We start from the raw sequence: 18,548 nt of genomic DNA on the forward strand, positions 1-18,548 counted from the left end.
CTGGATTGGCAGTTTTCCTACCTTTCTGAAACTGCCACCGATCACACCCCCCGGCTCCTGTAAATTCTTCATTACCTTTAACCATCGCTCCATCTGATCCATGAAATCCTACAGGATTTGCATCCTCACTTCCTGCAGACAATCAGCATCACTGAAACTTTCCTTAATCTCCTGCATCCATCAGGAAGAGCACATCACTGTACGAATGGTCATCTCTACACCTGACCAGTCAACAGACCCAGAAAAAGGCATTCAGTCTTACAGCTTTACAAAACACTACCCTAGAATAAATTAGTACCAATATTTTATATTTAAAAACTTAATCAAATTATCATAAGATGTGTATTTAAAGAAATAAACCGTTGCCCTACGGAATGTTGTAGCATTACTAAAATAAAACAGACTAAAATTTATCTTTGAGGAGACTGAAACCCACTGAGCTGTGAGTCACAGATGAACAGCACTAAACAGAACTTTTGGTCAAATTTGCCCATGCTGACCAGATATCCGAACCTAATCTTATCTCTCTTGCCAGTGCCTGGGCTATATCCCTCATTGAATCTTTGCTATTCATGTCAAGTATCCAAATGCCTTTAAAATGCTATAATTGTCAGCCTCCACCACTTCTTCTGGCAGCATATTCCATACTCGCACCACTCTCTAAGTGAAATCGTTGCTCCTTAATTCCCTTTTATATCTTTCCCCTCTCACCCTCAACCTATGCTCTCTATTTCTGGACTCTCCTACTCCGGGAAAAGACCTTGTCTGTTTACCCTATCCATGTACTAGTCTCTGATGCTCCAGGAAAAGAAGGCCCCAGCCTTTTCGCTCTCTTCCTGCAGCTCAAACCCTGGCAATAACCTTGCGAATCTTTTCTGAACCCTTTCAAGTTTCACAACATGCTTCCGATTGATGGAGAACAGAACTGCACACAATATTCCAAAAGGGGCCTAACCAATTTCCTGTACATGACCTTCCCACTTCTATACTCAGTGCTCTGATCAATAAAGGAATGTATTCCAAACTCCACTGTTCACATGCCTCCAATCTGAAAAACAACCCTCCACCACCACCCTGCCTTCTACATTTGAGCCAGTTCTGTATCCAAACGGCTCGTTATCCCTGTATTCCATGAGATATAACCTTGCTAACCAGTCTTCCAAAGGCAAACCTTGTCGAGCACCTTACTGAATTCCATAGATCATGTCCACCTCTCTGCCCTCATCAATCCTCTTTGATACATCTTCGAATAACTCAATCAAGTTTGTGAGACATGATTTTCCACGCACATAGTCATGCTGACAAATTTTTGCTTTTCAGAATACACGCGCATCTTGTTCCTCAGGATTCCCTCCAACAACTTGCCCAGCATCAATGTCAGGTTCACTGGTTGACAGTTCTCTCGCTTGTCCTTACCACCTTTCTTAAATAGCTGCATCACGTTAACCAACCTCTAGTCTTTCGGCATCTCACCTGTGATAATCGATGATACAAATATCTCAGCCTCCTGGCCCAAGATGACTGGAAACATTACCCCTTGTGGAGGTCAGTAGTCTGTTCAGAGGGAAATCTATGTAGGTTTCTATAGGTTTTCACCATGGGACTTCATGTGACTGAACAGGGCAGATCTTTGACACACGGGACAGAATATTCCAAGAGTCAGTGAGATGTGCAGAACAGGATTTGCTTTTTTTTTTCCTTCCGTGCTGCCGCTGTGCCTCATCAATAAGACATGGGGGGTAAAAGGCTCATACAGCTCGACGGGCAAGTTGACTCCATTCTGACCAATGGGCAGCAAGCTCCTCCCATAGAGTATCTCTAAAAACAGAGCAACTCTGTATGCTTCACACTGCCCAGTGCTCCCAGTAAATGTTTAGAGAATAATGGGTGGGGTTTGGGGGTGTGTGGGTGGGAGGGGCCTCCTAAAAAAGGCCTAACTGTTAAGTTCTAGAGGATTGTGAAGAGAGAGAGATACACAGGAGAAAGGGGCAACAAGTTGTCAGATGGTGTATAATTTAGGAAAATGGGAATGTGGTCATTTTAAAGGAGATAATAAAAGAATAGAGTGCTATTTAAATGGTGGAAACTGTAGAAAGCTGCACCACAAAGGGACCAGGGGGTAATTATGCAAGAAACACAGAAAGCTATCAGATTCTGGGTCAGTCACGAAATCAAGGGTTCTGTTTCAGATTCATCAAGTTTAAGACAACACACACATGGATAAGGGGTTTCAGTAGCAATGGAGCAGGGGTGAGGTGGAGACAAGCAACATTTTAGAGATTGGAATTCCTGCTGTTTGTGATTGTGTAGATGTCTGATCAGCAGGTCATCTTGGGGTCAGATATAACAGCAATATTGTGAAGAGTCTAGTTCTACCTCAGACAGCACTCAGTGAGAGGGAGGTGCTAAGCAGTAAGGGAAAGGAATTTGTAATAGCAACAGGCGGCACCGGGTTTAACCATTACAATGTTTCATTAGAGAAAAATGCAGCTAATTGAGTAATGGGAATGTGATAAGCAGTTTGATAACTGAGTAACAGTGGAGCAATGGAGAGGGATGATGGGGAGGGAGAGCTTGGAATTGACAATGTACATGTGAAACCTAACACAACGCTTTTGGACGATGTCACCTCCTGGCAGTATGTAGGTGAGATACAGGAGAGAGCAAGGATAGATCCTTGAGGGACACCATATGCAAGGAATTCAGAAAGGAAAAGGAGAGTGGAGATGGAGCAGGATTTACAAATGATGATGATGGCAAATGTTAGTTATTTTGCAGAATGGATGAGAAGGACATAACCAGAAAAGACAGACAGACTGAACAAGGAACAATACCTGTGAATTGGTGAGGGGGAGTGATGAGGAGGAAACAGAGTTGGAATGTCTGTAGTTTAGCGAGTCTAGTAAAAGATCAAGATGAGCTCTGATACGGCTTGACAAGACCCTGGAGAAAGATGCAAGTTTGGGACAAAAATCAGGAAAACCATGTGAGGCAGTTCGTCTCGGTGGGCTAGTGGGAAGGAGGGAAGCTGCAGAGGCAGCTGATCGGATTGTCTCAGTCTTAGTGACAGAGAAACTCAATGTGCTCCTTGCTCTTGTTGTTGGAGGGAAGGATGAAGGAGACAGGATGATGGACAGTGTTTTACAAAGAAACAAAACCAGGGTTAGTGATATTTAAAATGAATGAACAAACCTAACGTATTTAACTTTTATCCAGAATATTAAAATGTACAACTGAAGTCCTTGTTCGAATCCCAGCTCGGCAGATGGTAGGATCTGAATTCAAGAAAAAATAACTGGAATTAGGAATCTCCTGATCTCCATGGAACCATTGTCAATGGCGAAAACAATCCTGCCAACCTGATAGTCGCCCAACAAGCTCCTCACTGTTTTAATCACTGCAAAGTTTCAACAAAGGAATGAAACGGGATGGACCACTTGGCATCTAACAAGGCATTAGGAAATACAACCACAGAATCAGCCCTCTCGACTCTGCAACATCCTGCTCACTAACATCTGTTTTTTTTGTGCCAAAACGTGGCGAGCTGTCTCACAGACTAGTCAAGGAACAGCCTGACATTGTCATACTCACAGAGTAACCCCTTACTGATAATGGCCAGACACCACCATCAGCATCCCTAGATAGAGAGTGTGATGATGGAAAAGCACAACAGGTCAGGCAGCATCCGAGGAGCAGGAGAATCGACGTTTCAAGCCTAAGCCCTTCATCAGCCTGACCTGCTGTACTTTTCCAGCTCTCTTGACTCTGATCTCAGCATCTGCAGTCTTCACTTCTCCTGAAATCTCTGGATATGTCCTGTCCCACCAGCAGGACAGACCAGGCAGAGGTGATGGCACAGTGGTGTACACACAGGAACCATTTGCCCTGGAAGTACTCAGCATTGACTTTGGACACCAGGAAGACTCATGGCTCCTGCTGATTACCACATTCCGTGCTCCCACAGCTGATGAATCAGTCCTCCACCATGTTGAACAACACTTGGAGGAATCACTGAGGCAATAAAATGGTGACAAGCCTCCTCTGGGTACAGGATTTCAATGTCCTCTACCAAGAGTAGCTGAGCAGCAGGATTACTGACTGAGCTGGTCGGGTCCTCAAAGACATAGCTGCTCAACTGAGTTTGCAGCAGGCGGTATCAAAACCAGCAAAAGGGAAAAACATACTAGATCTTATCAGTATGAACCTATCAGCTGCACATTCATCTGTCCATGACAGTATTGGTAAGAGCGACCATCCTACAGTCTTTTTGGAGACAAAGCAACACTTTAAAGTTGAGAAAAACCTCCATTGTGCTGAGTGGTACTATCACCGTGCTAAATGGGACAGATGTAGGAACTCAAACTGGATCTCCGTGAGGCACTGTGGGATAACAACAGCAGCAGAACTGTACTCCAGCACAATCTGTAATCTCATGGGTTTGTACATCCAGCACTCACCCATCACAATGGACAGGAAGGACAGCATGCCATGAGCAGCACCAGGCAAACCTAAAAATGAAGTGCCAACCTGGTGAAGCTACCAAGCACGACTATCTGCACAACAAACAGGATTAGCAGCAAGCAACAGAGCTAAGTGATCCCACAATCAATGGATCAGATCAGAGCTCTGCAGTTCTGCCACACCCAGTTGTGAATGGTCATGGATAATTAAACAACTCGTTGCAAGAAGCACCACAGATATCCCCACCCTTGCTGATGGAGGGGTTTCATACATCCATGCAAAAGATAAGGTGACAGCATTTGCAGCAATTTTCAGCCAGATGCAATGTGGCTTGATCTATCTCAGCATTCTCCAGAGGTTCCTATTAACACAGATGTGAGCTTTAAGCCAGTTCAATTTAGTTCGAACAATATCAAGAAATGGTAAAGTAGAGTAAAGGCTCTTGGTCCTGCTACCATTCTGGCAATAATACTGATAGTTTGTTCTCCAGAACTTGCCACCCACCAAGCCACGTAACGCTCTAGCACTGGCAACGACTGACAATGTGGAACATTACCCAGGGATGTTCAACACAAAAACACACGCAAATCCAACCCAGGGAATTTCCCTCGGTCAGTCCACACTCGATCAGCAGAAAAGTGATGGAAGTAGTCATTAACAGGGCTATCAGGCAGCAGCTGCTCAGCAACAGCCAGCTGAGCGACACTCATTTTAGGCTCCACCAGGGCCACTCAGCTCCCTAGTGTGTTACCACCCTGATTCACAACCTGACAACTAGCTGAATCTCAGATGTGAGGTGAGAGTGACAGCCCAGTCCCACTCCAAGATCACTAATTCTAGCTGATTCCCCCTTCATCTCAGCTCATATACTGAAACTCTCTTCTAATTTGTGTTATCTCCAGACTTAATTATTGAAACACACTCCTGGCCAGCCTCCCAAGTTCAACCTCCCTATAATGTCAAGAAAAAATAAAAGCTCTGTCGCCCATGTGCTCACTTCTCCCCAAACATGTTCATCCATCAAAAGGATCATATTCATAAGCGAAAACAATTAAAAATTCTCATTCTTGATTTGATTCCGAGCTGTGATTATCCCTCGTTCCCTGCACCACACATCCTTTGAGACCTCAACAATCCATTTTCTTTGAGACTCCCAACGATTTGTTAATTCAATACTTCAACTGTGTGGCTGTTTCTACAGTTGATAAAGCAACATACTCATAGCAACACAGTTTTTCTCCCGTTTCCCTCTTTATTTCTTTCCTTACCGTACCTTTTCTCTCGAGCATTCATTACTGCGACTCTGCGCCGAACGCGACGGTGATCACATGGTTTAGTTTAGCTCCGCCCTTCAATCCCAACCACTCCTTGGTCCTCCAGCTCCGCCCACCGTCCTTTCATTGATCCGGTGCAGACATCAATCACCCGAATTCCCTTTGTTGGATAGAGCATGCGCAGTGTGTCCTAATTTTGCTGATATGTTGGGTAAAGTGATGGGTGAGTTCTCTGAGGGTAAGAATTCCCTTTGTGTGAGCTCTGCAGTAGATTTCCTTTATTCATGGAGGGAATTGCCTTCCTATTCATGACGGTATAGCTGTGATTGATGAATCAATGTCATCTGATTCAGTCCATAAACACCCCATTTTCACAACATCTGAGATCTTTAACACATTGTATCGCACTCTCCTTTGGAGACAAAAAAAAAACATGAAACGGAGCTTCAAGGAATCGGAGCAGACGTAGGCAATTCATCTCTTTCAGCTTGTTCCCCCATTCTAACAGATCATGGCTGGACCAACCCAGGCCTCAACCCCTCGTTTATGCTTGATCCACATAGCCCTCAACTGTTTAATATTTCAAAAATCTATCTGCCCTCTTTTAAAATAATTTGAGATAGAATCATAGATTCCCTACTGTGTGGAAACAGGCTCTTCAGCCCAACAAGCCAGAACAACCCTCCGAAGAGTTACCCAACCATTACCCTCCCACTTTTAACTTTCACAAATGTTTGGGCGAGAAAATTCTAGCCATTCCCTGAGAGAAAAATCCTTACTCTTTCTAAAATCAATATTCCCTTATGTAATGTCCCCTCGTTTGAGACTTCACTGGTGCTAGAAGATCAAGTCAACATCCACCCTGTCAAACTCCTCAGAATCTTGTTTCCACAAGATCACCACTGCTTATCTATTCTTGGTAGGTCAACCCTTTCTTCGTCGAAGTAGCTAAGTGAGGTGGAGGAACAGAGGGATCTTGGGGTCTATGTACATAGATCTTTGAAGGTTGCCACTCAGGTGGATAGAGTTTATAAGAAGGCCTATGGAGTATTATCGTTCATTAGCAGAGGGATTGAATTCAAGAGTCGTAAAGTGATGTTGCAGCTGTACAGGACTTTGGTTAGGCCACAGTTGGAGTACTGTGTGCAGTTCTGGTCGCCTCACTTTAGGAAAGATGTGGAAGCTTTGGAGAGGGTGCAGAGAAGATTTACCAGGATGTTGCCTGGAATGGAGAGTAGGTCGTACGAGGATAGGTTGAGAGTTCTCGGCCTTTTCTCGTTGGAACGGCGAAGGATGAGGGGTGACTTGATAGAGGTTTATAAGATGATCAGAGGAATAGTTAGAGTAGACAGTCAGAAACTTTTTCCCCGGGTACAACAGAGTGTTACAAGGGGACATAAATTTAAGGTGAAGGGTGGAAGGTATAGGGGAGATGTCAGGGGTGGGTTCTTTACCCAGAGAGTGGTGGGGGCATGGAATGCGCTGCCCGTGGGAGTGGTAGAGTCAGAATCATTGGCGACCTTTAAGCGGCATTTGGATAGGGACATGGATGGGTGCTTAATCTAGGTTAGAAGTTCGGCACAACATAGTGGGCCGAAGGGCCTGTTCGGTGCTGTATTGTTCTATGTTCTATGTTCTATGTTCTATGAATCTTTTTTGAATGGTCTCATATGTTGGTGTGTCCTTTATTAAATATGGGAGTGAACATAGTATACAGTACTCCAAGTGAGGACTCAGCAACAGCCAGTGTGGTTAACCAATCCTCAATCAATGCTAATACATTACCCCGATACCATGAGCTCCTAAATTATGCAATTAACTTTTCTGTGGCACCTTATCATTTGTATTTTTAAAATCCAAATACGGAACATCATTGGATTGCCCTTTATCAGCCCTGCTTGTTATCTCCTCAATGAACTGTAGTTAATTTGTCAAATATAGATTCTCTTTCACAAAACCCAGTCTAACATGTTTAAATATAAGCTTTTCTAAATGTCCTGCAATTTCTTAATTTAATATTCGACTCTGTAGATTCTTTCAGTAGATTTGCCAAGTATGATTCCCCTCTCTTAAACCCATGTGGACTCTGTCCAATCCTATCACTGTTCAGTAAGAAACTTGACTGTACTCCAATATAGTTAGTAAATGTACCTGTATTTATTTTGAAAAATTGATTACTTATAAATGCTAAACCCATGCAATATCAATGAATTAGTGACTCTGAGTTTGGGTTATAACGTTTTTTTTTGTTCATTCCTCTTCGTATTTTGTTATGCAGACTGCACCAAGTGAAATACTCTTAATTGTGAGTAACTCTCAAAATAATATATTTCAAAAATGACATCCCAAAATGTTGCCTCATTATTGTGCAAGGAGGATTTTGCATTCAATAGTTTGCAGATAAAATTGAACAGGTTTTTGCTGCAATTTGACCAGACTGCAGTTTACACCAAAATGGCAACTCTGTTGTCAAATTCTGACTTGACACTGCCCAAGGCGATACTGATGGGACTTTAGTTTGCCATTCTTGTTCACCAGCTTTATTTCCAGGTTTAATTCTATAATCATTTTAGAGCCTGTAATTTTAGACAACTCCTCTTTTAGGTACATATGTAAATATCATACTGAAATGTTGCACTGAATGGTACCAAATCTGAAATTAGTCTCTAATCTGATAGTAACATGGTCTGACCCTTCTACGTATGTATTGGCATAAGTCTATGCCAGTTATTTTCTGAAGCCTGTGATTCCTGATGAAGGGCTTATGCCCGAAACATCAACTCTCCTGCTTCTTGGATGCTGCTTGACTTGCTGTGCTTTTCTAGCATGACACTTTTCGACTCTGATGTCCAGCTTCTTTGGTCCCACTTTCTCCTTTGAGTGGATTAAACCAAGAATAATTTTTGTTTATCAAAGTGCAATAGGAACCAATTCATGAAATTCAGATATCTCCCATTTACCTTAACTATGTGAAGGCTAATACCTTACTAAATTATTGTCAGTAATTGAAACCGTGCTGACAAACTTGTATCAGTGCCTCACCTTTAGAGTGTTCCCAAATATCACGCAGCTGCAGTATTTTGTTTTGCATTCAAATATATGTTGTTCTCACTTGTTTCTTTGTGAAAGATTACAAAATTAACTTGGATGAATGAACTTATGATTTGTTCAACCAATGTTGGGAGAAAAGAAAATGTCAGTATTTGAAGTGCTGATAAAGTAAAATAAACTGATAATCAGTACAAAGGGTTTAAGATGGATATGGAACAAATTCTGGCAAATGGGACTAGATTAATTTAGGATATCTGGTCAGCATGGGCAAGTTGAACTGAAGGGTCTGATTGTGTGTTGTACAATTGTGACTTCATTCTCTCAATTATGCAAGAATTTGAATACTTCGAGGAGGAAAAGGAGAATTTATGCAGAGAATGCACTTGAAATGATGATTGAGGTATATCAAACGCATATTATTTCATGACCTTATCCTCTGGGTTCTTCAATGAACAAAATTGTTTTATTATCTGAATAACTATATATCACGTGATTTGTTTCGCACCAAATATTTCGTTAGAATCTAATGAACTATTAGAAGTGTTCATGTTTAAAATTTAGGCAGTTTGATTATTAAGCAAGAAAGGGTTAGCGTTTTACTCGCACTGAATCATTGCTCTATAAAAGGTAACAAGCTTTTTATCTTTTCTGAGCACTGAATATATGAAAGTCAATTCTGAAGGAAAAAATCCTCGTCCGTAAAGTTCCCACATATGTGGAGTAATTGCTTCTGGTCACTCTTCAAGCTATAGAGGCTAGGAAAGAAATGAGTTGGCCAAAGTTAGCAACATCATTTGGATGGACTATGCTCATTGGGGAAACTTGCAGGATCTGTAGAAGAAACACCTGTTTCATAGTATATGCAATAAACCTGAACATTGTTATTTTTTCACAGAGCTTGGGACCTTCCAGGAGCAGCAATGAAACTCGTGTTGTTTTTTTTTTTAATTTCCGAGCTTGCCAAATTATTGTTGGTAAACGCAGGTATCAAAGCACATTTCACATGCCCCAGCTAGGAATTTGGTCCCAATGCTGTCAATCCATCCATTCCTATGGATAAGAGGTATTTTAAATGTGAGCACTCCATTTCACTCTTCGAATCGAATACTTTAGTGGTTCCGTCCTCTTAGATACTTAATTTCAAATTACTCAAATGTGATTTTTTTGTCCCGCCTGAATTTGCCAAGCACTGGGCAGTTTTGGAACATTCCAAATATTTACAATAGATGCAGTCACACTATTGAAGGCAACCTAGCAGATTTGAATAACATTCAGGTAGACAACAACAATACATAAGTAACTTTATGAATTGCTTCCTGTCGACCAACAACGCAAGCCAAGTATTAGTGAAACCACAGATTGTCTCCCATGGATTTCCAAATCTAAACAGTGCATTCCAGATATGCTCACTATCACCATCTGCTCCCAGAATTTAGAAACCACATAAACTGCCCTTCAAAGATAAATCTGCTGTCACAGGCTTCACTCTTATTACAAACAATGACATTTATTGTCCAGTTCTTTAACGTGACATATGATTTTACAAACAATTTATAAAATGCTTTAAATCCTGAAGAAATGTGATGTCAGCCCTTTGTAGAAGTGAATGGAAAGTGTGATGTTTGCTTGACCTTTGGCTCTATGTATCAGACTGAACTGAACCTTTAGCAAGATGTGGGATGTTTCCCAAACACGTTGTTTAAAAAAAGCAAAGATTATCTTCTGAGATTTAAATGATCAATCAGTTTTAATAAAAATCCTTCCAAAAATTGAGAGTTTGACTTCAGCTTCTTTAAAGAGACATGTTCTCGGCCTTCGATTTTGTGACATGTGATCATTCTTTGGTAACGGTGGCTGTGTGCAACACTGAAGGATGTTGTGCTGAAGTGCCTCATTGGGTGGATGAGCTTTATTACTAGTGTAACTTGGCTAATTTTGAAATGGAATGTCACTGAGTTAAATCTTGTTTTTAAACTGAGGCATGCTTGTGTAACTCAAGTGTGGACACGACGCTCATGTTACCATGAACCTTTCACTTTTGCAGATTAGTATTTTCCGATCTGTTTTGTAAATAAAGTTCAATATAAAAAGCACAATGTTGGAGAACCGCAGGTCCAGCAGCATCTATGAAGGGAATAAAACATTGTAAGTTCAAAGTCTCATGACCTTTTGTCCGTTCAGACGAAGAGTCACTGAACTTGAAATGTAACATGTATTTCACTTCACCGATGCCCTCAGAACTGCTGAGTTTCTCCAGCACTTTGTTTCTGGGGTTCAGATCTCCAACATGTGCAGTTTATTGTTTTGTTATAGATCCTGTGATTTGACTTGGGGAGCGAGAGGCAGCAATTGTGATCGACTAGAATAAACCTCCACAACCATGGAAATAAAACAGTTCTTTATACTTTGCAAAATTCGACTGTAAATAAGAAATGCAATTAAGCTAAATGCAAGAAGGCATACCACCTGCCTTGTCTCAAACTTGGTACTCATCTCTTATAACTAATCTGTCAGAATTGTGTTTGCTCACTTCCTTTGAGATCACAGTTGTGAGTCGCAGTTCCAGTTCCTGGGCCGGGCCTAGTTACCACATTGCAGTGGGGTGGGGATCTTTGTGTCAGCCTGAAGTTTTTATTAAGAGTATCATTGCAGGTTGAAGTTGACAGTTTTGACTAATATTGCGTCATCAAACTTGGAGGAAATCATTCCGAATGTATTGATTAACTGGACTGAGCCTGTTTCCATGCAGCCCTGTTAGTAGTGCTGTCATATTCTAATTTAAGAATCACACAACACCAGATTATAGTCCAACAGATTTAACTGGAAGCACACTAGCTATCGGAGCGCCGCTCCTTCATCAGGTGATTGTGGAGGGCACAATTCTAAGGCAGAATTTATAGCAAAAGTTTAGAGTGTGATGTAACTGAAATTATCCATTGAAAAATACCTTGATTATCTGTTGAGTCTTTCATCTGTTCAAATACCATGATAATTTCACTTCTTTCATGTGTAAATCACAAAACCGTTTTTTTTAAAGTTGTATTCCTTACACTGGCCCACCAAATCACTCATTGTATTAATCACTGCACAGTCTCAACAAAGGAGTGAAACTGGATGGACCACATTACATCTACCAATGCACTGGAAAATACAACAACACAATCCGCCCTTTTGACCCTGCACTTCTGTCTCACAGTGGGCCAACAACAGCAGCAGAACGGTACTCCAGCCCAATCTCAAATCTCATGGCCTAGTATATCCCCATTCAACCATTAACATCATGCCAGTGGATCAACCCTAGTTCAATGGAGAGTTCCGCAGGGCATGTCAGGAGCAATACCAGGCATACCTAAAAATGTGGTGCCAACCTGATGAAGCTACCCAACCTGCATGCCAAACAGTGCAAGCAATACCAAATAGAACTATGTGATCCAAAAACCAATTGTTCAGATCTCAGCTCTGCAGTTCTGCCACACCTAGTCAGGAATGGTGATGGACAATTAAACAACTCACTGCAGGAAGCATCGCAGATATCCGCACCCTTACTTATGGGGGAGTCTCACACATCCATGCAACAGACAAGACAACAGCATTTGCAGCAATCTTCAGCCAGCAGTGCCAAGTGGATGAGCATTTATTGGTCCCTGAAATCACAGACGTGAATCGAATTAGTTGAAAACTTATTTCAAATCAGATCAAAAAATGGAGAAGTAGTGTAAAGGCTGTCGGCCCTGCCAACATTGTGGCAATAGTACTGATGGCTGTGCTCCAGAAATTGCTGCCCACCAAGACAATTACTGATCCAGCCCTGGCTCCGGCTGACATTGTGGAACATTTCCCAGGGATGTTCAACACAAAAAAAGTATGTAAGAGCCAACTCAGCCAATTTCCCTCCATCAGTCGACACTCGCTCAGCAGTGAAGTGATGTAAGGTGTCAAAAGCGCTGTCACGCAGCCGCTCTGCAATAACCTGATGTGACACCCAGTTTGGGTTCTGCCAGGGCCACTCAGTTCCTGGTCTTGTTACAGACTTGATTCACAAGCTGATAAACAGCTGAATTCCAGAGGTGAGGCGAGGGTGATACCCAGTCCCACTCCAAGACCACTATTTTGACTTCGGTGATATCACCTGACCTCACCACAGTCTCAGCTCATTTACTGAAACTCTCATTCATTGATTTTGTTAACTCTAGATTTCATTATCTAAACCAACTCCTGGCCAGCATCCCACAATCACCCTCCCTATAATCTCCAGAGTATTGAGAACTCTACCGCCGAAGTGTTCACTTGTACCAGAACTTGCTGATCCATCAAAAGGCTCCCATTGAAAAGCAATAGCAATTTACTTTCACACCCTTGACTTCATTCCTGGCTGTAATCATTCCTATCTCCATGCACCGGACACACATTCACATCTCAATAACTCATTTTAATTTAGACTCCCAATGATGTGTTTATTTTTGAGTTCAGCTGTGTGACTGTTTCTATAGATTCCAAGGCAACATGGTCTGGAATCCCCACCATCTAAGATCTGCTTTCTTGATGTAAGTCGTTCCTGAAAAAAATGCTTATTTCGCAAAAGTTTTGGTCACCGGACATAATATTCTCTTTCTGTGGCCTTATATCAAAAGTTCTCAATATTTTTGTGAAATTAAAAACATGTTGATTTGTACAGATATCTTCTACTCTTCACTATCTCTGAGTGAATAATCTGTAATGTCTCCTACCCAACCACGTTGTGGGAGCACCTTCACCGTACCAACTGCAGCAGTTCAAGGAAGTCAAATATCACCTTCTCAACAGGAACAGAGCTTTGGCCTTGATCACTGGTATTTGTGGAAGGAGAAATACACATGATGTTTCAGAGAGTGCAATATGATTTATAGGGAATGAAAATGGTGCAGAATTTGACTGTCAGAAATGGAAGAAAAATCCACTCACTTATTGGAAAAAAGAACTCTTGACTGTCAAAGATATTGTGGAAAAAATAACCTGATAATGGAGCATATGGTCAGGAGCCGGGCAGCAGGGGACAATTCATCTCCAAAGAGGTCTGTGATCGTAACAGTAAAATAATACACAGAGCAAAAAAACACACGAGAGACTGAAAAAGCTAGATAATAAACAAGTGGACATGAAGGAGCCCAGAGATGACTTACAGCAATGTTCACTTTTATGATCCCACAGTCAGAGATGTCTAGCACAGAAACAGACTCTTAGGTCCAACCCATCTATGCCAACCAGATATTCTAACCTAATGTATTCTCATTTGCCAGCACTTCGCCAACATCCGTCTGAACCCTTCCTATTCAAATGCCTTTGAAATGTTACAATTTTAGTTGCCCTTTAGGCTCCTTTTGAATCCCCCCCCCAAACCTATATCCTCTAGTTCTGGTCTCCACCAACCCTTGTCTATTTACGCTATCCATGTCACTCACGATTTTTATAAGCCTCGATAACATCACACCTCAGTCTATGACACTGCAGGGTAAATGGCCCCAGCCTATTATGCCTCTCCCTGCAAACCAAATCCTCCAACGCTGGCAACATTTTTGAAAATCAATTCTCAAACATTTCAAGTTTCGGTGCCTCCTTCTGATAGGAGGGAGACCAGAAATGCACACAATATTCCAAAAGTGACCTAACCAATGTCCTGTCCAGCTCCTTTACTCAATGCTCTGACCAATAAAGGGAAACATACAAAATGCCTTTTTCACTGTCCTATCGATCTGCGACTCTACTTTCAAGGAACTATGAACCTGCATTCCAAGGTCTCTTTCTTCAGCAAGACTCTCCAGAACCTTACAGTTTTAGTGTGTGAGTCCTGTTCTGATTTGCTTTTCTAAAATGCTGCACCTCACATTTATCTAAACTAAAGCCTATCTGCCACTCCCCAGCCCAATGTTCCATCCGATTAATATCCCATAGTACTCTAAGATACCCTTTATCACTGTCCACAATACCTCCAATTGTGGTGTCACCTGCAAACTTACTAACTGTACCGCCTCTATTCATATCCAAATCATTTAAATGAATGACAAAACAAATCCAGTAAAAACAATCAATATGCTCTGCGTAAATCCTGCCCTATGACTCTCTACCAGAGAGGACTGCACATGCGTCCCGCTGAACTTTGCCCCCTACAAAGCTGGCGGCTGCACGTGTCCAGTGAATCGTTGCTCCGAATAAAGATGGTGGTTCTAACACGAGTCAATCGCTGGATGAGGCATTTTCCCGTTTACTGCAAAAACGGGACTAAGTTTCAAATTTGTATTTTTTTAATGTGCACCAAATGTCTGTAAACCCTCTCAACTCATACCAACACCATTTCCCTCCCGCTTGCTGCTGTTTATTTCTATCTTTACCATCAACTCTCCGTCCACACATCCCGAACCGACCGCGAGGATGATCACGTGGTATAAGGTAAAAACAATGACTGCAGATGCTGGAAAGCAAATACTGGTTAGTGGTGCTGGAAGAGCACAGCAGTTCAGGCAGCATCCAACGAGCAGCGAAATCGACGTTTCGGTCAAAAGCCCTTCATTCCTGAGGAAGGGCTTTTGCCCGAAACGTCGATTTCGCTGCTCGTTGGATGCTGCCTGAACTGGTGTGTTCTTCCAGCACCACTAATCCAGTGATCACGTGACATAGTCTAGTTCCCGCCCCTCATTCACCCTGATTGTTCTGACGACCAACTGCCCCGCCAGGTCCTTCAGCTCTGTCCCTACCTTTCCATTGGTCCGCCGCTGACATAAATCACCCAGGGCCCATTGTTGGCTGGAGCATGCAGATTGCTTCGTGGTTTTTGTTGCTGTTCATGAGTTACAGGAGTTAAAAATGACAACACTATCTCAAAACCACCTGACGAAGAAGCAGCAAAACTAGTGCTTCCAAATAATCCTGTTGACCAAGCGCCTGGTGTTCTGTGAATTTTACTTTTGTCCATCCCAATCCAACACCAACACCTCCAAGTCACGAATGAGGGAGGGATGTATAACATAAGAACTAGGAACAGCAGAAGGTCGTCCTGCCCTTCGAGCCTGCTCTGACATTCAATAAGATCATGGCTGATCATTTCGTGGACATGACCATTTACCCACGTTCTCACCGTGTCCATTAATTAATTACGTTTTAAAAAATCTAACCTAGCTTTAAAAATGTTTTCTGAACTAGCATCAATTAATTCCCTGGGCAATGACTTCCATCGAGGTCAAGACGTTCCTGCTCAATTTAGTCTTAAATTTGCTGCCTCCAGTCTTGTGGTGATGCCCTCTTGTCCTAGCTTCAACTGCCAGTGAAAACATCTTCTGTACTTGTATTTTATCCATTCAATTCATTGTTTTATATGTTTCCATTCTTCTGAATTCCAACGAATATATTCCCAATCTACTCAGTCTCTGTTAAGCCAACCCGCTCAACTCCAGAATCAAACTCGTTAACCTCCTCTGCACCGTCTCTCGTGCCAGTACATCCTTTCTCAACTAAAGAGATCAAAACTAATGCAGTACTCCAGGTGTGGCATCGCCAGCACCCAAATACAGCTGGAACATTACCTCTGCTTTTAAACTCAATCCCTTCAGCAATGAAGGACAAAATGCCATTTGCTTTCTGAACTGATTGTTGTACCTGGGGACCAATCTTCATGCAGAAGGATGCTCAGGTCCCTCTGCAGAGCAAATGATGCAACTTTTTCATATTGAAGTATTTTTTTTAAATGTTAGTACAACCAAAGAGTATAAACTTCATATATACAAACATTCCATTTCACTTGACAGACCATTACCCACTCACTCAATGTATCTATGTTCCTCTGCAATGTTTCACAGTCCTCCACTCAGTTTGTTCCACCAAACATTTTATTGTCACATGCAAACTTTGACACCCTACATGTGGTTCCAACTCCAAATCTTCCGAATCAGTTGTAAATAATTGCAGTCCCAACACCGATCCCTGAGGCAAACTGCTTATCAATGATTGCCAGCCAGAATAATACTTATTTATCCCCACACTTTGCTTCCTATTAGTCAACCAATCTTCTACCCCTAACGCCATGCACCTTTATATTATGCAACAGCCTCTTGCACAGCACCTTGTTGATGGTCTTTTGTAAATCCAGCGACACCACATCCATAGAATCCACAGAATAATCCCCGTTGTCCACATTGCTCGAAATGTCTTCATAGAATTCTACAAGATTGGTTAAGCATGACCTGCCCATCATGAACCCATGTTGTGTCTGTACAATGGGACAATTTCTTTTGAGATTACCTGCTATTTCTTCCTTGATAATAGACCCAAGCATCATTCCCACGACAGAGAATAAACTAACTGGTATATAATTCCCCACTTTTTGTCCACCTCCTTTTTAAATCAGTTGCATCACTTTTGCTGTTTTCCAATCTGCTGGAACTGCCACAGAGTCCAGTGAATTTTGGAAAATTACTGTCAGTGCTTTTGCTATTTTTCCTGGCATCTCTTTTCGTACCCTGGGATGCATTCCATCAAGGTCAGAAGACCTTTCTATCGTTAGCTCAATTCCCTCCAAACAGTCTAAAACTAGCTGTTCTGTAATAATGATAGTTTCCAAATCCTCACCTACCTTTGTCTCTTTGCTAGTTACTGGAAAGATATTAGCATCCTCCACTGTGATATCCCAAAACTAAATGCTTCTTCTTATTTTCCAAAGGACCAAAATTTACTTTAATCATTCTTTCCTCGTTATGTATATTTATATAAAATTTTGCTCTCTGTCTTTATAGTCTGTGCTAGTTTATTTTTCTCATGTTATATATTACTTTTCTTTATAGCTCGTTTGTGGCTTTTGGTTGACGTTTAACGTTTTCCCAGTTCTTGTTTCCTCCTGTTTTTTGCCACTTTTTACGCCTTTTCTTTGAATTTGATTTTCCAGAACAGCAACCCAATTCTCCAAGCATTTCACATACTCTTTCTTCTTGCGACGTCACTCTCGAGCTGCTTCCCTGTTTTTCATGAGGCGGATCTCACGTTTACGAGTGGTTTCTTCAGCATTCTGGGGCTCGCTTTGCAGGACTGGTGAAGATGCCATAACCATTCCCTGGTCAGCAGTGGAGTTAGGAGTTGTATGGTTCTTATAGGTTTGGACATCTCCAACAGCACCTTGTATAAGCACTTGGCAGCCTGGCACAAAGATTTGCCATCCATCAGGGCTCTGTGCATACTGTATAATGGCTGCTCCAACCTTGGCTATAGCTGCGTTGGTCATTGTTAGTGTCTGGAGTCCTTGCACTTCATCTGTACCATTGTTAGCCAGCTGAATTGCTCCCCCCTGTGTAATAGCAAGGTATTGTCCACAGTTAGTTTGATTGATGGGTATCTGCATCGTCGTTGTCGCAATGGTTGAGGCAGTCTCTTCTGATTTCTCCTCATCGATTTATTGGCACACTGGGCGGATCAGAAGAAAGTTCATTCAGGTTTTTCCTGTATGAAGGCCGTCTCGATAGAATTTCTCTACGTTTCTGAGAGTCAGTCATGCTATCCACAGATTCCTGGGAGTCCTCATTTTCAAGTATAGTAGAAATCTGAACAGTCTGAACCTGAGGGGACTGTATGACTGAGGACTGAGCTGCTTGGATAACACCTTGGACTTGAACAATCTGCCCATTCGGTAATTGCACTAAAGTTACTGCAGGACTTGTTGTTGATTGGATCCGAGGCATGGTTACCTGCATGTTCACATTATATATTCATGATCTGGATGAAGGAACTGGGGGCATTCCAACGAAG

General features: G+C 42.0%; 1 pseudogene; it reads right to left on the reverse strand.

Annotated features, from left to right (window-relative positions):
* Positions 1 to 17,687: 17,687 nt before the first annotated feature.
* LOC140467927 (cyclic AMP-responsive element-binding protein 1 pseudogene) lies at positions 17,688 to 18,493 on the reverse strand (annotated as a pseudogene).
* Between the last annotated feature and the right edge of the window lie 55 nt (positions 18,494 to 18,548).

Source organism: Chiloscyllium punctatum, chromosome 46 (genome assembly GCF_047496795.1).
Source record: "Chiloscyllium punctatum isolate Juve2018m chromosome 46, sChiPun1.3, whole genome shotgun sequence".
NCBI lineage: Eukaryota > Metazoa > Chordata > Chondrichthyes > Orectolobiformes > Hemiscylliidae > Chiloscyllium > Chiloscyllium punctatum.